This window comes from Nelusetta ayraudi, unplaced genomic scaffold (assembly GCF_046127955.1).
Source record: "Nelusetta ayraudi isolate G7.1 ecotype Tasmania unplaced genomic scaffold, CSIRO-AGI_Nayr_v1 ptg000059l, whole genome shotgun sequence".
Taxonomy (NCBI): Eukaryota; Metazoa; Chordata; class Actinopteri; order Tetraodontiformes; family Monacanthidae; genus Nelusetta; species Nelusetta ayraudi.
Genome location: NW_027466109.1, coordinates 2,874,169 through 2,898,854, shown reverse-complemented (window position 1 = coordinate 2,898,854; position 24,686 = coordinate 2,874,169). Strand labels below are relative to the sequence as shown.

General features: G+C 48.8%; 1 protein-coding gene across 8 annotated transcripts in view; it reads left to right on the top strand.

Moving 5' to 3' along the window:
* Window positions 1-24,686, top strand: part of celf5a (cugbp, Elav-like family member 5a) — a 180,917-nt gene that overhangs the window by 35,166 nt on the left and 121,065 nt on the right. The window lies entirely within an intron of this gene.

Here is a 24,686-nt window from a genome sequence, read left to right as displayed (position 1 = left end):
GACACAAACCAGCGTGTTTGTCACAACCTGACCTGCTTTCGCTCAAAACAGCACTCAGTCTGAGCGCAGCGCACGCTGCTCTCTGAGAGACGGGAGAGCACGGGTGGATTTGACGCTTTTTGGCGCCGTTGCCCTCCTCGGACGCGGGTGCCTGATTAAAGGCATAAGTAACGTTGCTTTTTAAAGGCGAGAGAAGCTCCAGTGGGAAGCAGGAAGCAACCTGCTGCTCGAACCCTTTGTGTACCGACATGCTTATATGCATTCAATCAGCCTGCAACCTTTTTTTTTGTTGCCTAGAATCCCAAAGTCGGTGGAGAGGGGAGAGCAAACATTTTCCAAATCCCTGCTCCACTTCTCTGCTTTTCCGCCCTCCTTCACCCAAAAGCCCGTCGCTTTTTTTTTCACCTCTTTTTTTTTTTGCCTCAGCGGCAAAAGTTGGGGGGTTTATTTCCCCGGCGGAGATATTGGACTGTCAGTCAGATCAATTGCCAGTGTCCAGGGCACTTCACGGGTTCCTCTAATTATATTTTGGGCCGACTGCTGGCGCGGGCCCACGTAGCTGTGGGGCAGCCATTGTAATAGAGGCATCACTGGGCTATAGATGGATCGTGCGGGAGCGGCGGGCCAAAGCCTCGCAGTCATCGCTCGCGTCGGTGGAGAGGCTTTACTCCAGCAGCCCCGGCAGCCGGGGCCAGGGTGTCTTATCTTGGTCCTCCATGCGGCTCGCTGTATGCTGGGGGAGTGCATTACCGATTCTCTCCCCTCTCTCTTGCCCACCCCTCCCGTCCTCTTTGTAAAAGCGCGCTTCTCCTTACTCCTTACATCCCTGTGTGAGGAGTCTAGGCACTCTGCCATGTCGGCGCGAGCAGGCGGCCCAGCCGTCTTTCCTCGGCAGTAATGCTCTCCGGACGGCTTCAAATGATAGCCGCGATTACTTTGTCGAGCGCCTGGAGTTTGAGCGGGACTTCCGCCTCCAAACAAATTTGTCACTTGGCCAGTTTTTCTTTCTATTAGCTCGCTGTGCATTTTTGTCCTTTGTACTTCAGAAGATGAAGTTTTAAGGCCTTTCTTGCATCTAATGTTTGTTTGGTAAACGACACTCAGCAGCAGTTTTATTGGGTAAAACTTTCCATAGGGGGTTAAAGGCCCAGGGTGTAAAACTTGATTTATGATTTTTTATAGTGGTAAAGGCTTAACATGCTGCACATAAATACATTGATAAAAGTGTATATTTGCAATACAGTAAAAGTAATTTGGTTTATCTGCCATTAGAATGGTTCTTGTATATATACGAATATACGTACAGCAAAAAGTGTCTTGCTGCTAGTTAGCAAAAAGTGTCTTGCTGCTAGTTAGCTGCCAACTTGCGCTGCCATTTTTAAGGAAGCCAACCTGACAGTGGCCCTAAAATCAAAACGTGCTGTTTTACACACTGGACCTTTGTTTATAAGTTTATTTAGTCACACATATTGATCAACACTGAGTACATGAGTACTAACTCTATATACGCCGGACTTAGCGCTGCTGCTATCTGCTGCCGGACCTTTAACACAAGTAGCTTGTTAGCCGATGACAGAGCAACAGCTTGGTGAGCCTCTGTGGTTGTCGCTGCTGGTCTGAGTGACTCAGTGCCTGCTGCTAATCTTACTGGGAGTCTTCACCACATCACAAACTGTCTCACAATCTCAAGCTGGAAAAAAACAAACAAAATCCAGCGAGCAGTAAAAGTCGTGCAGAGGTAAAAGGCTTCGTAAATGTCAGGGGTCAGAGGTCAGGCTGAACTTGGCAACAGTGAATAACGCCTCCAGCCTTGAAGCGGTGGATGTGCATACATACACTAACTCGCCACTTTATTAGGTACCTTGTACAGGCAAGGTACCTAACAAAGTGGCAGACGAGAACCTAAGCACGGCTCCATGTTTAATATCAGGGGCATTAGCATCGTCAGACACGTCTTGAGGTGACCAATATTCGGACTAAAGTCCTGCCAGTACATTTACTGACTGTTTCCCCTTTCGCTGCGTTTGACAAATGTCGCCGCCGCCTCCACCTCCCAATCATTGCACTGCTCCCTCGCGCATCCTCACTGGCAGAAGTGTGAAAACTATGTAGAATTGGCACTATGCCACTCCCCCTTCCTCTCTCCTCTCCTCTCAGCCTTCACTGGCATTGTGTGATTCCCATCTCGGAGGCGTGAGGGAGGGGGAGGGCGAGAGAGAGAGGAGAGCGCGAGGAACAGGATGGAGGTGAAAGACAGAAAGTAAAGGAAGGAGGGGTGGGTGGGGGGGTTGCCTGTGACAAGGAGGAGAGCATGCGAGTGGAAAGACACAAGAGAAAATGAAAATGAGCGCAGACAGCGAAATGGGCGGGTGGGGGTGGCGGGGGCTGAGAGCGAGGCTATGAGATGCAAAGGAGAGAGAGAGAGAGAGAGATTGTAATACAAAAAGGCATTAAAAGGGGAATGTGTGCAAAGAAAAAAAGGGAAACACAGCTGCTGGGGGAGAATGTTGTTCTGGTGCTTTAAGAGCAGCCGAGACTGGGAACAACAAAAGAGGGACACTGAGAGGAAGCTCAGCATCTGAGGTTCTGGAGCTGACGGTTACATAAGCAGACGGAGCTGCCGCTGCCGCCGCCGCTGCTGCTGTCGTCTGTGGGCTGCGGCTGAAGATGAGGAAGACATTCTGTCACACTGTTAGAGGAAAGGGGACAGAAAGGTGACTAAAATACACACACACACACACACACACACACACACACACACACACACACACAGACACACACAAAGCAAGCGAGGGAGTGTGACACGAGTGGCAGGTGGTTCCACATCCAGCAGGTCCTACATGACTGGAGGTGGAGGTGGTGGTGGTGGTCGAGGGGAGGGGGGGGGGAGGAGCTACAGCAAAGGATGGGAGGATGGGAGGTTCCTCTTGATAAAAGCAGAGAGGAGTAGCATGGAAGAGGAGTGCTTGCCTGCCTGCCTGCCTGCCTGCAAGAAAAAAAATTGCCTACAAAAAAAAAAGAAAAAAAGTAAAGAGACTATTAGGCAGCGCAGTGCAACAGAGAGTCCCTGAAAGTGAGTGGGTCGATGAGGGATTAAATGGCTTAGAAGGAAAACTGGGAATGTGTGTCTCCACTGGTGCAGCTGTGCGTGTGCATGTGTGTGTGCGTGCGTGTGTGTATGTGTTTGTGTGCGTTTGCTCACCTCGTCTGAAAGCGTGTTCCAAACCACTCAGGACATGCTAAGTGTAACGCCACCAGTTTCTTTTTTTATTAATAATTCAGCCGTCGTGTAATAGTGGGTCCACGGCGTGCACCGGCTGATATGTACACTGCACGTGCGCACACGTGTGTGTTTTTTTTTTTTTTTTTTCTCCCCTCCACGTTGTTTGCGACGCTGGAACGACGTACGTTTGAATTGGTGCACTCAGTGTGTGTGTGTGTGTGTGTGTGTGTGTGTGTGTGTTTGTGTGCGTGTGTATTTACGTCCTAGCTTGCAAACATGTATTTGCACCGCCTGCTCATGACGGGGAGGGTGTTTGAGCCCCGCAGTCCGCAAAAGCAAATAGACCATGAAAAGGAAAAAAAAAAAAACGGAACCTCGGCCGCCGTCCCCTCTTCCATCCACGTCCCGCTTCCTGCATGCAGCAGATCAGCGAGTGACTCACCGGCTCCTCCAGCCCATCCATCTCTCACTCCATCACGTTTCAGACCGCAGACTGCCCGCCTTTCGCTTCCCTATTTCTTTTTTTTCTTCTTTCAGTTAGGATGGGAATCTTCTTCTCTCTTCTCACCTCACCACCCCCCCCTCCTCCTCTTCATTGTCCTCCCCTTCGCCCAATCTCGCCTCTCTGTCTGTCAGAGGTGTGACAGGTGTGTCATGACTCGCTCTGTCGCTCTCTCAACTCGCCGACCTCTCCCACGGATCGCTCGGCTCGGCTCAGGGCTCCTTTTTCTTTTCCACTCGGAGAAAAAAAAAAAAACCCCGTCCCCGTTGCCAACTTCCACAGAAATGAGCAACCGGCTGGCCTGCTGTGTGAATATAAACACCTCTGAACATTACGCAAATGAGCTTCGAAGACGTCTTCTATCACTTCAGGTGAAGGTGGTGGCTTGCCAGGATTTAAAGTGAGGTGGAACTTGGAGAGGGCCATTAAAAAACATGGGAATGAGAATGACACAACACGTCAGGGGTGATGAGAGCGTCAGTGTGGATTAGAAATCTTTGGAGCATTGAGGTGCTACAAGAGCAGCCTCACTGATGTTGGAACAGTCTTTGTTTTGCTTATTTATTTATGGATTTATTTATTCATTTTTAACTTTTTTTTTTTTTTACTTATGAACCGATGATGAAACGAAATCAAGTGTGTCAAAATGCCTCTTCGTCCTAAATCAGATTTCGTACAGCATTGGATATTTATTTGACTTTTTTTAAACAGCACCTCTCATCGATCTGAATTGCAGGCTGAGAAAGAGAGGACTCCCCTAATGTTGGTTCTCCCTCTTCCATTTCTCCTCCCTCCATCCCCTCCGTCAGTCTCCCTTCAGCCGCTCCCTCCATCTGTCCGCGGCGGCGGCCTGTCTGTCGGGGGGGAGATTGATGCCCGGCGATGCCGCGCTAACCTTCACGTGCGCTCTGCTCTTCCCGCTGCCGCCCTGTCAGACGGGATCCGCGGCTACCTGCCGTCATCCACAAACGCGTTTATTCTGAATTTAAATCCCGACCCCCGGGCGATGATTCACTCATACTTTGAAGTGCGGCGGTGTAACGTGATTGCATTATTAAAACGTTCTTATCCTCCAAATATAGACAAACTGCAGGCTCGGAACAAAATGTAGCTTTGCGCTCATTCCAGATCTTTTTTTTTTTTTTCTTTAATTCGTTTTCTAATCTGCGCTACTCTGTTGATAACATGCCACGCACATTTTCCAACCCCCCCCCGCTCCCTAAAATCCCCTTTTTTATTATTTGTGGAGCAGCTCTTGCATCAACTTTGAAGCGGCTTCACTGTGAGAGCGGTGAAATTAATGAGAAGTTTGAAGGTTTTGCGCGCTGCCGTTCAAAGCCCTCTGGCCACGCGGCGTCTCTCCGAGCACCGTGACACCTCAAGGTAACCTGATAAGAGCCGCTGCTGAGTTTCTGACACGCAAAATGATGTTGTCGTCGTTGTTGTTGTTCTCCTCGCGTGCGTCTTATCACCCTCCCCTATCAGCGCTAAGACAAACTGCACCCTCATACGTGCCTTCATGTTTAATTAATGCCGGGACAAACTGTGTCGTGCAGAAAAAAAGGCTTTTCGCAGCCAAAGCGTGTACAAGACGCCGCCGTCTTCCGCCTCGATCCAGCGCCGCAGAACGTGTTCGCTTACATTGCTCCGCAAGAGCACGTGTTTTTTTGCAGGCGAGGCAAGTGTAATTGTGTTTTGTATTTTTGCATAAATTAGGCATGAAATTCAAATCCATCCATGCGCCCGGAGGGATTCTCCTTAACTTGCGAATTTATCAATGTGTGCTTATTTAATTTCACCATTCAATTGGCTGCCCCCACCCCACTCCACCCCACCCCTCCCCCATCCATCCCTCCCCCTCCCTCCCCTTTGCTCTTTAATAAATTATTTAAACAAACAATGAGAGGAGAATGGCTCGTTCCATATAGCTGCTTTTGCAGACTGACATTCGCACAAACTCCTATGCAAATTCCACATTCTGCAAACTGCTGCAGCGCTCGCGCACACACGCCGACGTGCAGTGTTTACATTGCCACCCCTCCGCTCTGTGTTTTCCTTCTTCTCCTTCCTTCCTTCCTTCCTTCCTTCCTTCCTCCCGTCTTTTTCTCTTTCAGACAGGGCCATGACTAATGCCTGGAAAATGGCAGGAAATATCTTAAGCGTGGAGGAGGCAATTTTTTTATGGTCCAGGGAAGAATGCATTTTTAAAATGGGGGGGAAACTGCACAGGCAGCTTGCAGGCCTCCTACACAATGGCGCGTTTTGTAAAGCGTGCGCGCTGTGCCCCGCACTCGCGCGCGCACGCACATGTGTTGCGTGGGCCGTGCACGGCCGTGTTTTCTGCTCTGGGCCCCTGGTAGGTGGCCGATGCATCGTGTTATTCCCCGCTAATGGACACAGAGCATCATAATAATTTAATTCCGCTAATCCCCTCCTGCCTTGGAAAACACAGGAACTGTGCTTCACATATGCGCCACGTTTTTTGTTTTTTTTTTGGTTCCTGTGCAGCCGGGGTGATGTTGGGGGAATTTTAATCACGTACTTATAAATAAAATAAAAAAATAAATAAGAAAACGGCCAGCCAGGCAAAGAGGCGTATGCAGCTGAATCATTGCACTTGTATACGACCCTGCATTGTTGAGTATGAATATATTACCCTTTTCTATATTTTATTTTACATTTCATCTTTCACGGTCCCTCCTGAGTGCCGACCCTGCGCTGATTCTGCACGCAGTGTCACACACACACACACACACACACCTCTTCGGATTGGCTCTGTCACAACATTGAGACATTCCAGACTGCCTCTATACCTCTTTACCTTACCTGCGTGACCCCGCCCCCGTCCCCACACCCCTCCCCCTCCCCGAGTCAGCGCCGTCTTTTCAAAGGTTTGCGTCTCTCAGAAGGTGGATGGAGGTTTTTCTTATTGCTGGGTAATGAGGGGACGTGGGCTCCTTGCGAATGAATAATAAACAACCCGTAATGTCAAACGTTGCTCGTCTAGACCTTCTCTACGTGTTAAATGTCATTAGTTTTTTATTAATTTTTTTTGCGATGTAATTGCTCGCACATTTCCCCTCTCTCCTGTATACCTTTCTGCCTGCCTGCCTGCCATCCCAGGGCCTCCGCCTGCGAACTGCCCTCGCGCTGTGACACTCGGCTAATGAAAGCAAGATAAGCTCGCAAACCCAGCAAACTGTTCATTTCAAAATTAGAAAAAAAAAAGAAAAGAAAAAAAATCCATCATAAAATAAAAAAAAAAAAATACAAGTTTCCTCCCTCCCTCCCTTATCGGTGTACTGTATTCGGTCCTGCCTGTCCCCTCGCTAGCCAGAGCAAATTTGATTGGGTCCGGATAGGGAGAGAATGGCAGCAGATAAGGAGCCCGAAACTGTCGCCAAACGAGGCCTGATGCAGCCGAGGATAAGGGGCCCCGAAACGCAATTATGCCGGACGAATTCTCATATTAAAGCCCCAAAACAGCCACCATGGTGGCGGCGGCGGCGGCCATCTCTCTCCACTTGTGTCCCCCTGCTCTGCTACCACCCCAACCCCCACCAGCCCTCGGTGAATGATGAGTGTCTAATCTCTCTGGGTACAGATCTCTCTATCTCTCTCTCTCTCTCTCTCTCTCTCTGGTCTTAACATGTCTGTAATCACACCTCTCTCTACCCCCCCCCCCCAACCTCTCACCCCCCCCCCCCCCCCATCCCAGCCCCATCTTACCCCCCCCCCCACTCAGATGCGCTGCGCCTGATAACAGTCGCAACTGAAGAAACATATTTCTCGCCTCCCGCCGTGGAATTGGCCGCGGCCACGTCTTGCCGCTCGTCGATTCGACGCTTGCGCCCCCCCAACACCGTCACACACCCTCCTTTCTTCTCTAACGCGTTTCTTTAGGGCTTTAGCGGCGGCACGGCGCGTCTCAGTCAGTAGCAATGCCAAGCGAGAGTCCGTGCGCTCAATTCTCTCAGCCGCCGGCAGCGAGGAGGGCTCCGCGCTGCTCCCGCTCCTTCTGTAGATTGTGTTTGCACGCTCGCCAACGTTATTCATTGACAAAAAAAAGAAAAGAAAAAAGAAAAGAAAACACAAAAAAAGGCGGAAGGAATCTGCTGGATGCTTCCTACTTAGTCCAAACCCGCTCTCAGGAGGCACTTTTCCAGGGGCTGGAACATCCTCTGCCAGTGACAGAGGGCCAGTCCCCTTCTACAGCTCGCTGTCAGGGGAAAATGGACTCTAATTATAATAATAAGACTTGCTGAGACAGTCACCACAAAAGCCTGCCATTATCCCAAACACGGCAGCCGCTAATAGGGAAAAGAAGTTTCCTTTTTTTGCCCTTCTTCAGACGTAACTCTAGAACCATTTTTTGAAGTGAAACATCTCGGCCGCCCGCCCGCGACCTTTTGTGCCAAACGATCAGGTGTGTGGACCGGCGTGCTGGAAGCAGCTGAGTCCTGCTGGTCCGAATCAATGCGGAGTGAGTTGTTATGCAGGGGTGACGGGTCCGTCGAGGCGCCGGTTACATCACTGTTTAATGGCTTGATAATTGGGTGCAGGGAGCTGTGAACCGGAGATTTATAAAGGGTTTAAGTTTGGAAGGCGCGCTGGTGGCTGTGAGCCGGGCAACATGCCGTAATGTTCTGTGTCCTTTTTTTTTATTTCTCTCTTTTTTTTTTTTTCGCCCCTGTCCTCCCGTTGCGAGGTCCACGGCTGCCTTGGCGCTATTAGGGGGTCCGGGTCACCGCCTGCTGAGTGCTCCATTGTCAGCTGCCTCCTTAACAGACACAGCGAGAGGCGAGGGAGGGCCGACCTCTTTTGTGGCACCGTTGCAAAACAGCAAGAAGGAGTCTGGGTGGAAAGACCGGGATGGAAAAAAAACAAAACATCTGATGACTGTATAATTACACAGTGAATGCAGCCCCTCCCCCCACCAGCGTTTTTTCTCCCCTTTTTTCTCCTTTTCATACCACCGCCCCCCGACACCCACCCCCACCCCGTCCCTTTCTCTCTCTTTTTTTTCCGGTAGAGTGTCTGCTAATTAAGCACTTCCATTAGGCAGCCTGTAATTGGCTTGAAAAGTAATGACAAGCAAGTTTATTTACAAGGTAATTAGAATAAAGGCAGGCTTTTGTGCTGATAATAATTCTTTACAATTGCAGTAAAGGAAAGGCAGAAAAAAAAAATATTCAAAACCGCTGTTATCTGCCGGGCGGTAATTTCACTGCAGTGTTTGTTGTTCTATTTACAATTTACTTTTACTTTTTTATTAATTTATATCTTCATTTATTTATTTTAAAAAGCTTTGAACATGCTGCACTTTGCTGTTTGCAGCCATTGCTGTCAGCGGGCCGATCCAGGCTTCTTCTTTGATCATCAGTCGAGAAAGCCACGCAGACACAGAGCCGGTCTGTCAGCCCCAAACAACACCACTCCTCTCCCCACTCTTCCTGCGATGCCTCAGAGAGGAGAAAGTCGTACGTCGGGTTATTTCCCATAATGTACAATTTTCCTCCGGCCGCAGATTGGTGGGTTGGAAATGGCAGGTTGGCTCAGAGAAGAGAGGATCCGGAAGACAGTGAGCGAGGGGAGGCCGCTTTTTCTGACATGGCTGCCCTTCATATTCAGGCAACAGATGGAAATGGTGTATTAAGGCACCCAGGGGCAACACCCGGGCACCCCGGCATCGCCCAGGATCAGGGGGGGAGCAGGTGGGCATCTGTTCGCTGGCCTTAATCGCTCGCCGCACCCGCCGTCCCCGCGGCGAGCTCGGCTCTCCGCCTGCACCTGTGCAGTACGGATGGGGTGTATTTATATCGGCGTGCGGTATGGAAGGTCTCAGTGTGGCGCCCGAAAGGTGGATTTACTCTCCTGTTGCGCCGCAGCTTTCACAGGCAGAGGGTTATAGGACAGGGAACTCAGTCACCGGCTAGCACCGTCTCCTCAGCGCAGCTGAGTCCAGCACATCAAATCAGAGGGAGATGACCAAGGACCTGTGGCTCCGTCAACAATACTGGCTCGCCCGTAATGAGCTGTTTTTCAGCTCTGAACCGCAGGCAGCCACCTGCAGGATGCATTCACACCAGAGCTGATTGGCCACTTCTGACCGACCGCTGTTTCCTCAGACGAGCTCTGAAGCGGGGGTAGGAAATGAAGCATTGAATGGCTCAAGAAACAGTTGGAACGGTGTCACGGTGGAAAAATAGGAACAATGTTGGTCTGATCAAAACGCTGCTGGCCGCCTTTGCTGATCCAAGAACCAGCGGAAATGCTACTGATGATATGTCCCATATTCATCCCGAGCACGCACGCACGCAAATCTTCTCAGCATTCAACAATGCTGTCAACATACACCTTCACTGGAAACCCTGGCTTGAACTAAGGTGGACTAATAGAAAAGGTTTCAGTCGTGGACGTGGACGTGTTGCTCTCTGCTGCACATGAATACCTGTTTGCCTCTTGCTGGCTCCGGCTCTCGCTCATCGTCAGGCCGTCCGTCCTACTCCTGTCTCGACTCTCCGAACAGAGGCTGCACACATCATTCAGCACATCCTTCAGTGTTTGTGCATAGTCAGTTTGGAGAGGACACGATGCAAAGGGGCTGACGGAGGTGCCAGCTGAATCAAAAAACGATTGTCTCGCTGACTTTTGGTCAAAAAGGCAACTATACCACTGTAATTCAAGCTTTCTACCTTAAGCAAATTGTATTTGTTTAGCACCTTATTGCCCTTGTATGTTAAACTTAAATGCACTTTCTTCGAGGTGGGTTGGTAGGGGGTCGGGGGGTGCACGAGGGGGAATCAGTCTGAAGTAATATGTAAAAAAAAAAAAAAAGAAAAGAAAAAAAAAGAAAGCACTAACTCTACCTGCCTGCCTGTGCAGCAGCAGCACTTTATTGCTGTCAAACCAAGCTTGAGATTTGGTTCGAATAAGAAGTAATGGGGGGACTTGGGCTGGTTGGAGAAGGGGGGTGGGGGCGGGGCGTGGTGTAGAGATGATGGCTCCGGCCCCTCCGGAGAGTTTGCTTGTTGTTCCACTTGAGTTTTACTTTACTGAGCAAATCATTTGGTTGACTGGCATGGTGAGCTTCTTCTTCCCAGACTCTTTCTCATTCTCGTCTCCTGTCACATTCCTGCCTTCTGCATTTCTCCTCTAGACCGGGGGAGATCGTGTTGAGTGTGTGTGTGTGTGTGTGTGTGTGTGTGTGTGTGTGTGTGTGTGTGTGTGTGTGTGTGTGTGTGTGTGTGAGAGAGAGTGCAAGTCAGAGGCTGTTTATTTACCTCATGTCCTTCTGGTCACGAGTGCAGATATAATCAATGAGAACTCGCCACAACTGTCAGATCACTGAGCTGTTGTTGGAGCGGTAAGAGAAAGTTGGAGTATCATCCAAATGAAGTGTGTCTATTTTAATGTGTGTGTGTGTGTGTGTGTGTCTGTGTGTGTGTGAAAATTGGCCTACATTACAGTCAGCATGGAGCTTATTAAATTTTAAACTCAGTCCCAGTAAGTTTTGGTTTGCGTTTTTAATTGTCTTTTTGTCTTAGCGAGTTTGTCTAGCGCCTTTAATGAGTGTTTTACGTGTTATGACGGCCCAGAGAGCCTGAACTCCTATGTGAAATTCATATTAGATGTGTATTTTGTGTACATATACTTTTGTGTGTACGGAGAGTAGTTTATTGATTGGGGCTGACACATAGCAGTTGTGTGTTGATGATGTACCTTTTCAATACGCCGTCTGTCCCTACAGTAGCTTTAACATCTGAGGGGGAGGTGGTAGCTCGAAACGTCACGAGTCATCGGGGCCACCTGGTGTTGCGGACCTTCTTCCTTTTTTTCATACCTGACTTACCTTGCTCCAGCACCCACTATACATTGGGTTTGTCCATTTTCACTCTGCAAGTTTGAGCCACGCACGTGTACGATAGCCAGCCCCCCGCCCCCTCACCCCGCCACACACACAAACACACACGCACAAGCGTGAACGGTGCACTATTTGTCTTTGCCCCGAGGTGTGCTGTGTAAGCTGCACGCCTGGCTAACATGCTACGAGCCGAGGGATGAGGTGCTACTTAGCGAGGCAACACCACGTCCCCAACTTATTTCTTCTCTGCATGCGCAGGCTCAATTAGCCACACACGCACACACACACGCACGCTCGCCCACAGTGGCTGAGCTCCTCGGAGTAACGAAGCAAACAATGACTCTCCCCAGTGCATTGTGCCTCGGCCTGCCCTGCTTTAAATGTGAGCCGAGTCATCAGCTCTTAAACGCTTGATTGATGGCACAGAAGTGAGGATGATTGTGGGATACGCCGGGCTGCGAGTGACAAGCAATTACTCACTGCGTGTAATGAAAACCTTAACACCAATCATTGGGAGCTTTACACTGTGCTAACACTTTATGCAATATCATACATCGCCTTACACACCCCCCCCTTTGCTCCCGCCCTCGCCGCCTCCACCGCCTCCGTCCCTCGGGTGTCTCGGCAGACGTTTGCTAAATAACATCATTTGTAATGGCTGAAGTGATGGCACAACAGGCCTGCCAAGGGAGCGGGCGGCTGAGGGGTGTCTTTCTTTATGTGTGTGTGTGTGCGTGTGTGTGTGATGTGGTGGGGGAGGGGAGGGGGAGGGAGGTTGTTGTCTTCTTGCAGAAGGCCTGCAGACATCCAGCCATCAGCATTTCTATCACCAATTCTAAATATCCGGCCGCTTTAGCCCGACGCTATGACCCTTTTCACAAAGTGTTGCTATGACAACTCATGCTTAATTATGGTTTTTATATGTGTGTGTGTGTGTGTGTGTGTGTGTCTGCTTTAGCCAGTGTTGTATATGTGTGTGCGTGTGTGTGTCTATTCCCCAGCAGCTCTGCGGCGTGAGATAGTGAAAGTGCTGTCCTGGTTTCTCTCCTCTCCCCCTGCTCTGCCAAGACTACAATTACCCCTGCTCTCCTCTCCTCCACAAAATCACTGTAATTATCTGTGGCTTGCACGGGCACACTGGCTGGCAACAGGTGCCATGTGAATGCTAATCACCTCCCCCCTGGCCACACGCTATTCTCTTTAGCCCGGCCCCTGACGAACCCAACTGTCGCTGGCAGAAGGGAGAAAGGCACTCCAAAAAAACAAAAACAAAAACAAGAACACACACACACACACACACACACACACACACACACACACACACACACGGCACGCTCCCTCCGAGCCGCGCACATGTGGTCAATAATTAGGGCCGCCCGGAGAGTTAAGTTGCGGCGTTTCGTTTCAAGCGCTGGCAAAAAAAATAAAAACTGAAGAGTTTTTTTGGGGTTTATTTTACCGCTCGGCTGAAATGCAGGAAACACGGGAGTGCATCCGAGTTGTGGCCTTGCCTTGTGTGTGTGCACGAGCCTGGGGAGCTTATGTTGTTGTTGTTGGGAATTCGGACTTAAGTGCACAAACACACACACACATGAATAAAGAGGAAAATAAAGAGAGGAGCAGACAACATGTCCCCAGAATGCAGGTGGAACAGGAAGTAATGGGTCTTATTAAGGCTGCAAAGTGGCATGCACACATGCACGTGCGCACACACATGGCTTGTCCTCACAAAGCCGGTGAAGTTAAAAATAAGTAATACACGGACACTCTCATGCTTTCTCTTTCTCTCTCTCTCTCTCCCTCGCCTCACTCCCTCCACACACACACATGCACGCACGCACATACACACACACACACACACACACACACACACCACAGATTTGACATCAATCCATGGCATTAAATGAAGTGTGAAAATCAGGTCAGAGAGGACTTCCTGTCTTTATAAACAGCCTAAACGCCGTCCAGATGTTCGCCGCCTCTGCTGAGCCCCAGAAATGTGCCCACGTCAGCGCTAAATGGCAAAATATAGCCACTTTAAAGTGATATACACGCAGGCGAGGCAAGGACATCAGTGAGCGCGCTGCCTCAGCCGCTCGCACTCCGACTGTGGTCCGGAGTAAAAATGTCAGCCCCTCCAAACTGTATTTATAGTGCATTTCACTGTCTCTGCTTGAGTGCCGGGCCAAAGAAAATGAGCCATATCTCTTTTTTTTTATATTTATATATATATATATATATATATATATGTATGTGTATACATATATATATATATATATATATATATTTTTTTTTTACCTTTGCCTGGCTGTCTGTCCCAAAGATGAGCCGTTCTTTTTATAGACCTCACCTGCTGTGACAGGGAAGCGCAGGAGGATACAGGCCGGTCCACTCTCTGTCACGTAAATATGCATCGAAGACGAGGAGCCGGCGTCGGGGAGGTGACAGGAAGAGCGAGCCGCCTCTTTCAGTGAAGACAGTGCTGATTTTTTTGTTCCTTCTTTCTTTCCCTTGAAGCAAAAAGGTGTGTGTAGGTATAGAAAAGGAAAAAAAAACATGCTGCCAATTTCAAGGTGCTGGATGTGTTCGCAGCCAACACGGTGTTTGTCTTGATTGTAGGATCAGGTCTGGTCTGGTGGTGTTGCAGCCTTCAGCTCCTTTTACTGTTTTAATAAAAAGATGGAGCTTTGTTGAAAAAAATAAACAATAAGAAAAAAAAGAAAAAAGGCAATGTTCTATAAATGAAAAGCCATTAAAAAAGGATGAATTCCAAAAATGCTGATAGTCCTTTTTGCACGTTGCCTTGTCCAATCAGATTCCTTAAAGTTGCCAGAATGTCCTTTACAAACAATTTCCCCATATTTCCTTCTTTTTCTCCATCTTTTTCTGTAACTCCACCACCACAGGCTGATGTTATTGATAATTTTGCAGCAAAAACATTGAGGCCTGTCCAGTGTTGGGACAGAAATCCTCCTTCTGATCGTCCTGCTCTAGTGGCACAGAATGGGAATCTGAGTGTCTTTTGTTTTCATGCTGTAGGAATCCACCATAGTATTAATAGGTCGTGCACTGCAATGCTGCGATAGCCTGCAGAATGCCAATCTGAGCACATTCAACGCTTACCCATACACGCATTGCGTTTCATATTTGTGGGGGCTGCGCCGGTGTTGTGACGTCCTGCAGGGAGCCAGGATGGATGGCCACGCCCCTAACCACGCCCCCTGGTCACTAGCCACAGCCCACTTCCTGAGTCCGGACCCTCCACCTTTGACATATGGCCGGGACGGACTGACGCTCAATGCTTAATGCTGTTTGTTTTACATTCCGGGCCTCATTCCTGCATATAAAAATTTATGATGACATTTTCTACCTACCATAAAATATTCATAAATGTCATTACTAATAACATTCATAGATCACCTAAATTGATCCCTCTGTCCGCTTTTTATCTCCGCCGTCCGGCCGCAGATCCATTAGTTTGGCTGCAGCGCCGAGCTGGTCCCGCTGGCCGGCAGTTCAGTCGACGGGGGGGAGGAACGCCGTGGTTCCCTCCCAGCGATGACATCACCTCAAAGCAGGCGAAGGGGGGGACTCTCTCCGGCCAGCTGGGACTTTCCCTTCCTGTGGCTTTTTCTCCGCCGCCCCCCCCTCTCCCCCAACCGAATGCCTTGTTCGAACATTTGCATTTAGAACTAATTCCCCTCAAATGGATGTGTACCTTGGGTGATGATATCTCCTTATCGGGAGCCAATTCCCATTCCGTCTGTGCGCCGCGCCCGCTCTTTAATACATAATAGATTCCTGTCTTTTAACGCCCCGCGTTCAAATGTCACATTAATCATTAAGAGGCTAATTTCGCTCACTTGAGTTAGGCCTTGCATAGAAAACATATATGTCAAATGTTTCCAAAAGGTGAAGGAAGTCATTAAACAAAATCGGCCCTTTTTATTTCTCTCTCCATCTTCCCACCAAACCCTGCTTTGTCTCCTGTTTTCACCTTTTCTGCTCTTGTCCTTGTTTTCAGACTTGAATCTTAATGTCATCTTTGACTCTCTCAGTCTGGAGCCACCCTGGTTCACCCCTTGTTTTTTGTTGTTGTTGTTGTTTAAAGTGGTGGTTCATCAGGCCATCTACAATGCATTTGTATCAATCATCCTCATTTCCCCTCGGCCGGCTCTTCCCTTGTGTTCCCTCTTTCATTTGATTTTGCTTTGCTCTCTGGCATGCGCCGCACTCGCTCTATGAATTATGTTAAAACTTTTACGAGAAAAAAAGAAGCAGCACCGGCACAAATAAAATACACAAAACGTTGAATTATTCAACGTGGATGTTCGTGCAAAGAATATGACCAAAAAAAAAAAAAAAAAAAATCACAAAAAACATTGTCTTAAAAGCGCTTTATTGTTCAATTTCGGAGGCACTCGCGTGTTTTTTTTTTGCTGGACGCCTACGTTAACGGTGAGTCCGGGGCGTCCGAGTGTCCTTCTGCCGCCCGTCTCCCACCATGACACAAAGATGAAAGATGAAATGAAGATTGTGACTGATGCAATTATGGTGCTGCTGATTGAAGGAGAGGCCAAATTATCACCGCCCTGATTGGGCTTTGTCTGGACTCAGAGCATGCCACGCTCTGATTAAAGTGTCGGAGGGAAGCGAGAGTGTGTGCGCGGTGTGTGTGTGTGTGTGTGTGTGTGTGTGTGTGTGTGTGTTGGGGCAGTCGATAGGCTTTGTGGAGAGAGAGGGGAGAGAGAGGAGATGAAAAAGTACATTTTGTGATTTTGACCTTCCAACAGGAGTGCCCTTAACAAGAGCTAAATCTATACACAGTCCGCTCAGTGGGATCATATATAATCAGAATATGTTTGGAATCTTTATCACCAGTAATCGCTTGTTATACCCCACTTTTTTTTGGAGGGGGAGGGTTACTCCTTTTTTTTAAATAGGTTTTCCAGACCTCCAGTCCTCACGTTCAGCTTTCGATCGAATGGAAAACAAAAAAACAAAAAATCATGCCTCAGTACAAATGTATCATGAAGGCAGGGCAGGCACTTAAATAGAAGCAGGCTGTAATCATTTCTTCATCTTAAGCAGGTTTTGGTTGCACGTGGGATGCCCACCGAAACAAAGTCCTGTTGCTATCTAATAGCAACGGCAAAGTTAAATGTATTGAGTTGAATTGAATTGGCTGAACCACAACACAACAATCTCAATGTCTGGATAACTTGTGACCTTTTAATTAGGTGTCCTCTTGGTCACATGATGTTGCAATATGGACAGCATGACGGAGAAGACAGTTTCAATACAAACTCTGTCTAGTGATTTCTGCAGTTTACCACCAGTGTGTTAAACAATAAGCTGTGAAACTCTGAACAGTGGCATGAACGTGCATTCAAAGGTCTCGAGAAGGTCAAACAAAGTTCACCAGTTAAAGTTGCAGCGCATTGCATTGGCAGCCTGAAAGCAGCCATCCATCAACTCCCAGTCAGCAGTGCATGTCATTTAGGCCCTGTTTGCACTTGGTCATTTCATGCGTTTTTCGTAGTCGCATCGCATAAAAACGCATTCATCACGGACGTGCGAACAGAATGCGAGCTCAGTCCACATTAACGACCGCCTACTCACCTCTCCCGTGTACGTACTTGGTCGGCGCCCCACCTCCCGGCGTCGTCATTGTAAAGTTACAAACAAGAAGCGAAAACAAATCATTTTTGTTAGACTCGTTTATTAGGATGCTAATAAATTTCATTCCGCATTAGCGTATTTTGTCAGTGGAGCAGCGGTCGCAGTTTCCCACATATGCGATTAAATGTGCGACGTTGCATCCGAAAATTTGCCAGCCACTGTTGATCCGAAAATAAAGTCGTCACCACTCTGTCCCACCAGTCGTTACTCCTCGTTCCGATCCATACGAGCTGCAGTAGAATTAAAACGAGTGACTTGATATAGTCCTCAAACAGGAAGTTGATTCTTATTCGCTGTCATGTAAAACTCGCCGTGGTTTTGCGCTTTACTGCCCCCAGTCGTTAAAAACGGAAATGACGCATGTTGCATTTGCATAGGTTCGGCGGGGAGGGGGGGGGGTGTGTGTGTGTGTGTGTGATGCGATCACAAATGGCATGCTCGAGACGCATGTTAATGCTACGTGCGAACAGATGCTGCGAGATCCATTCTCGTGATCCAATCCCCCAAAACAGTTACAAGTGACCAAGTGAAAACAGGGCCCAAGTGAAAACAGGGCCTTAAATTGCAGCTCAGTTTGTCTGAAAACAAATGAAATCCTGCAGGAACCACCTTCCACCACTGGAATCCCACTTTTATTCTAGAAGCATTTTCACGCCTCCGACCACGGCTTCATTTTCTCCCCACGCACTCTCGGCCCGGCTGCCCCCTCTGCCGGTGTTTTTCTCCCGCATCCTTCCTGTCCTCTCCTCCCCTCGCCTCGCCCCCCCCCCCTTCCTCCTTTCTCCTCTGTTTGGCCTTTTCTCTCTCATGTCCTACTCCACTCTTGCATCAGGCCTTTTTCAAACAGCTTGTGCTGGGCTCAGCCCCAACTTCAAACATACATTCCAAAGGAGCTGAAACATCTCATGTTTGGGTGAAAATGAAAAAGAGAAAAAACAAAAAACAAACCCTACACCCTCGACTTATTTGCCCAGTGCTCCCTCCCTCCCTCCCTCTCTCCTTCCACCCCTCCCCTCTCCATCTGCTTCCCTCCATCCAGCCCTTCATATGTTCCTCCCCATCCAAAATGTTGTTTGTTTATCATCGCTGAAGTGTTTTAGCTCCAGGTTGTTGCATCAGAATTAGCGCAATGACTAGCGCTGATGTGTGCCCCGTGTGTGTGTGTGTGTGTGTGTGTGTGTGTGTGTGTGTGTGTGTGTGTGTGTGTGTGTGTGTGTGTGTGTGTGTGTGTGCGCGTGAGTGTGAGCAGTGGTGCCGTTGAATCATCTCTGATTTCACATCAGTTCATCCCCGTGGCTGATCCCAGGAGCCAGCTGTTGGCTGTGGACTCTCGCAACCTTGCAGCGCTGCAACATACATGAAACAGACATCATGCAACTCATCCACACACTCACCCCTCCACTCCCCCTTTTTTGGGCTGGGTTGGGGGTGGGGAAGGGCAAACTTGATATCTCTCTCCCAGCAGGAGCCTGATCTCTCCCTGCAACCCCACACCCGCCCCCTCGATCTATCTTCTGCCATAATACGAGGCCTTTAAATTATTTCTCACAGACTTTCTCCACAGCGGCCTAGCGGGGAAGCTTAGGTTTCGTATGAATTTATAAATTTGACCCCCTTTTACTGCACATCCCCGCGCCGATCTGAAGGCGCGGTGCACTGATGAGGTGAGGCTGTAATCATTCCCGAACGTGCGTGCACCCCCGCCAGTTGGGCCCTCTCTGTTTAAGGCCGGTGCTGATGTAATCTGTGCGAAAACAGCTTTCTAGTGACGGGGAATCTGGCTGGAGATCCCCGGGCTTTATCTGTGAAGGGAATCTGTCAGCTGATAGAGCTCTGAGTGACACGTTCTTAAAAAAAAGAGAGGATGATCCCGTGCTTAGGACTTTAGGCAGATCAGTGGGTAGGTTTCTCCTCCCCGCCTCGCTCTACCGACCACTGTACTTTGATTCCTTTAACCCCCTGAAAATTCTTCTTTATTCGCTTTCTAGCATTTACCTGCGTGTGCATGTGTGTGTGTGTGTGTGTGTGTGTGTGTGTGTGTTCAAAATAATTTCATTTGCTTTAGATTCAACAATAGGAAATCCTATGTATATGTTGCTGTTTATATTTGACAGTTGTGGCAGTCATACATTTTTACACTGTAAATCAGGGGTCACCAAGGACCACATGAGTAGCCCGCAGACCTGTTCGAAAAAAATCCCCAACTCGTTGCGCTGCATCTAAAATTCAATTTTATCCAACCTTGTTAAGTCATTGTTGATAATTATTGAGAACTCATTAACTTGGTAAGTGTCTCCACATAGATGAGTATCATTAATAATAATATATAATTGAGAGAGCTTGTTATTTCAGGAGAGTCTAGCACACTGGTAGCCCTTCATATGACTCAGGACCTTTTGAAGTAGCTCCCAGTGCCACGAAGGTTGGGGACTCCAGCTGTAAATGCATATTTTGCATCTGGAAACAAATTTGTTGAAAAGAAACAACTTGTTTTTCCAAACACAGCAATTTAACAGCACTATACTGTCGATTACAAACTGCAGTATTTATATATATATTACAGTTAAAATAAAAAAAAAAAAAGGTAATTTTCTCAGAAGCGCGGCGCTGCCCGCCGATCATCTCCGACTAAGGCCGTGTGAGTCGGCCACGTAAGAAGGAGAAGCTTTAGCCAGGATGTACTTTTCGCCATCTCACCCGCAGCGTGTAGGTTGACTGGGAATTAGGCGCTTGGATTTAGCTCCGCCCGGGCTCCCACCGATACCCGAGAAGGTTGGTGGCTCACAGCTTGAGTCCCGTTAATGCAGACGGCTGCTCTTTTTTTTTCCAGCCCGCCGTTCGGGCCGTACTTTTTTTTCCCCCTTTTTTTTTTTTACGTGCGGTGCCGATGAATATTTATGTGTTTAAAGCACATTTGTGGTGGGAGGCTCTTGTGGATGTGAGAAGCGGAATTTGAGTCTTAGCGAGTGTCAGGGGAGGCGTAAGGGGCATTGGAGTGTGGCTTAGGAGGGGGCGGGGTGGGGGATGAAGGGTTGGGGGGGGGGGGGGGGGGTATTCCAATTCCCATTTAACCGGCATTCAGTTGGCTTTCTAGCTTATAATGTCTAAATTGCTGTAAATGCGACACGCTGCAGAACTGTGTGGGCACCAAATCTTTGGGGTCGACTTTTAATCTTGTTTATAGTTCAGAGCAGGAGGAGAGGAAACAGAAAGTAAACACGGCAAAAGTAGGGGCTCGCTCACGATGTTAGCGACACAGGAAAAACAGTGGCTGCCTTTGGTATTGCAGCACCGGAGGGTTCACGCTATACCATTTTTTACATTTTTTTTTTGTAAAAGTGTCAGCTTGCAATCCCCGGGCCCTTTTGTTCCCCTCCCTTTGACCCGATATTATAAAAGCGCGGCGGAAGTGTGTAATTAAAGCAGGCGCTAAGGTCTGCAGGCTCCCTTTGCCGGAGCTTAATAACGGGAGGGAGCTCAGGCCGCTCAATTCTTCCCCACTGAGCACAAGACTGTGTACAGTACAAGGCCACTAATCAAATTCTCTCTCTTTTTTTCTCCCTCTCCTATCTCCCCCACCCCACCCCACCCTCCCCTCACCCTCCCTCCCTCCTTTGCCATTGCCTCTGGTGCGCCTCAACATCAGGTAAGAAATTGTTCTATCATTCTCGCAATCAATAGTAATATGGCTGGTAGCGAGCGCCGCGCCGACACCGTCTGCACTGGGAGATTTAGCTGTGTGCAAATGGCAGCGCTGTTACTTTGCCGCCGACACCAACAATATTATGGGAGCGCAGGTGGGAGCCGGGCGCGGTAAATCCTGGCCCTCGTTCTTTGTTTGGCTCTTTCATCAAGACGGTTACTTCCCTGTGTAATGAAAGCTATTTGGCAAAGGGCTGCTGCCGCTGCCGCTGCTGCGCCGTCCTGGGAGGCGGCTAAAGATGCTGCAAGCTTGCGGTAAAAGCGGCTCGCGGTGCCGCTGTCACACGTCCCTGACGGCCCCGCCCACATTGTGTCTCGTGTCTAGTGGGCTGATGGGACCCATCGGTTCGTTAGTGGGCCAGGTCGCTGCAGGTCCCACATAGGCAACAGACTGATGATGGACTTCTTGTTTCATACAGTAAATGTTGCACACATGCATGCTCTCTGTTATCTGCTAAATGGCGTGAAATCAAAAACCTTACTCTGATTATTGATGATGATTATTTTAAAATAAATAAATCTTGATTCTTTTTACCTACTTGGGTTTATGTGAGCCACTCACCAAGGACAATTGGATTTGAGTCTTGAGTCACTGACTCAGTCACCCAGAGGGTGTATAAATCCCTAGGTGTGCATTAGCTCCACCCACTTCCAGAGCAAGTAAGTGATTTATTTTTTTCATCTTCATCATCTGTTTTATTTGTGTTTTCGGTCATTTACCGCTCCGACTCACAGCTCGGAGGGAAAAGGGGGCCGTCGAGTTGAAACTAGAAACCAGAGCTGCTGCTGCTGCTTCCCCCACAAGCCTAATACAGCAAATTGCTGAATATGTCTTTAAAAATGCAGTTACCGACATGTTGTGTGGCATCTTCTTTGCAGTTAGCCACCTAGCATTAGCAGCAAATGATGCAGACAAGGAATCAAGTCGGCAAAATAGTGTGTGACTGATTTTTAGCCCTCTGTTTCCAGCTTACCATTAAAATGCTCAGAATTAGCACCCACCTGAAACTGAGGCTTTAAAGCTGTTATGAGGACACCCGACTGCAGGTGTGACCCATTGACAGACTCAGAGACGCGCACCATTAGACAACACGTTAAAGGTGAACTTTGCATATTACGGGACCATTTAACGCTCGTCCACAGATATTTACTCTCCCTTTATCCATCACTTTCTTTCCCCCAACGTGTATTTCTAATCGTTATTTAAGCCCTGACCTTTGACCCCTCCGCTCTGACCCTTTCGGTCGGAGGGAAGTCGTTGCCTACAGATTAGCCGGCGTTCCCCCGCTTTAAATGCCATCACTTTTTAATCAGAAAATTTCCTATTGACAGTCGGAAACAGCCTCGCTCGTCTCGTAGCTCATCCCGCCGATCAATAAGCACGCCTCGCTCTCGCTCCGCTCCTCCGTCAGCGCCGGCCGCAGCCCACCCCTTCCCACCTCTTTCCTTTTATCTTCCCCAGCCCCCACCCCCTCTCCCTCCGCCCTGACTGAGGGCTCTCGGAGGGCCGCAGCCCAAACTGCCGTCCACGTCTGTCTATTAATAAATGGCACTAACCACCCGGCCCTTCGGGAGCTATTCATTTTAAAGATGAACTACCTTAAACTACAACACAACGGCGTCTCATTTTTACCGCTTCCTCATTACTGCTCTGGGCGGCACAAGACTCATCACTGACCCTACTCCCTCCATCCCCCGCCTCCCCCCTGCCACCGCCGTATCCCACCATCCTTTTTATCTGTTCACCCTGCCTTAACTACCCCCACCACCACCACCGCCCCTGCCAACCCCCAGCTGGGCTTTTGAGCCAATAAAGGGGAAAAAAAAAAAAAGATGGAGGCGACCGCAGAATGCTTAACTAAATCGATGTCAGAACAAGAAAAACGATCACCATCACAATAGTAAGAAAGTTGCTCCTTTATTTATTTTTTTTCCCGCCGGATGGATTTTCAATTTGACCAAACTTAACTTTCAAGTCGATGGCTTGGCCTTTGCTCAGACAGACCTCCCCCTCCCCCCCCCGCCACTCTACCCCCGACTCCCCAGCTCCGCTCCGCAAATGCACTGGCGGTGGCCGCGGTGATGTATCCGCGCCCCTCGTGCGAAAGTGTTTTATTTCATATATAATTACCATAATAATCAAGTTCATTGTGAAGCCCCGCGCTTTGCGGAACCATGGGCGTTTCAGCCGCGGCAATTACCGTTACAAACGCCGCTGCGGTGATGCTGTATCTGCACAATAAAGTACACAATGAGCTGCCGAGGCCAATTTCGCCGTGATTCATGGCAGCGCGGCACACCGCTAGCTCCTTGTTTACGGACGGAACATACAGTACGGAGCCTTTTCTCGACTTTAATTACTTTCACCCTAAATAAGCCCCACTTTCAGTCACATTTCTGCTAATATCACGATCAAAGCTGTGACAACGGCTGAAAAAAGGGCAGGGAAATCATACCGCGTCAGCATTTGATTGGCCTTTGTTTCTCATTTACTTTACTTTTTTTTTTTTTTTTTAAAGGGATTTTCTCTCTGTGCTCTTGAAGGAGATGAGTCAGAATGCTCGGAATCGCTGCACACATCTTCCCCTGCGTCTGAATGTCAAAATATTTGTTACGGGTTTGTTTTAAAATCCTGGCAAACGGGTGAAGGCAAGGTTTGAAGTTGTAGCGGAAAAGCCTCATTATACTCACCAAGCCGCGCAGTTATTCTGTATGAAGTGGAGATAAAAGCGGGTGGGGCGGTGGCGGGGGGTTGGGCTGAGAGCAAGAAAAAAAAGAAACATAGTGGAAAAGAAAAATGGGTAAAAGAGAGAGAGAGAGAGAGAGAGAGAGAGAGAGAGAGAGAGAGAGAGAGAGAGAGAGAGAGAAGAGGCTTGAAGGAAGAGAAGTGTGAAAAAGAAAAAGGGTGCTGGATCAAAAGGAGACGGTGGGAGGGTGGGGGGGTTAAGGGAAGCACCGTGTGTTTCTAAAAATGAAGCAAAACCCAAAGTGAAAGAGACGAGACGGCGACGGCCGGAGAGAGACGGCGACTTCAGCAGTGTGGCTGCGTTATTAGCAGAGCTTCATGGTAGCAAGTCGCACTCTCTCTGAGCCGGAGTGACTCGCCGTCGACGTGGCTAATGTTATTGTGGCCGTGTTTGAAACTCCGGCCACATCTTTCTGCCAACCTGTGTGTTTTTCTGTCACTTTTGCATCTTTTTCCATGTGTTCGGATCGTGAGCGACAATCTGCGTGTGTAGCTGCGTTTAATCTTCAGACGCAACGCAAAAGAGGTCAGCGACTGTCAACCTCCGATGCTAATATCAAGCTAGCGAACGCAGCGCAAACATCAGGTGGAGACGGAATAAAAAAAAAAACGTTCCTGTATATTCCCGTCTTTAAATGGCGCATGTTCATTATTGACAAAGAGCCGCGATTCACAAAGCTCACCTAGCGGCTGCCCGGCGAGGAACATAATGAAAGTGGCTGCCAAGCGTGCCTTTGAAGACGAGTTCAGAGGCGGCAGCAGCAGCAGCATACACACATTCTGAGCTCGCTAATGGAAATTCCTCCACCTGACGCCACACAAACACACGCCCACACACACTTTTACCCTGGAATTAAAGCAAATCAAATGCCGAGGAATGCACAAAGACACCATCGCATGTCTTATGCATGGGGGAGGCGCACACGTACGAGCGCACACACACCCCTGTAGGTGCGCCCGTTCGCAG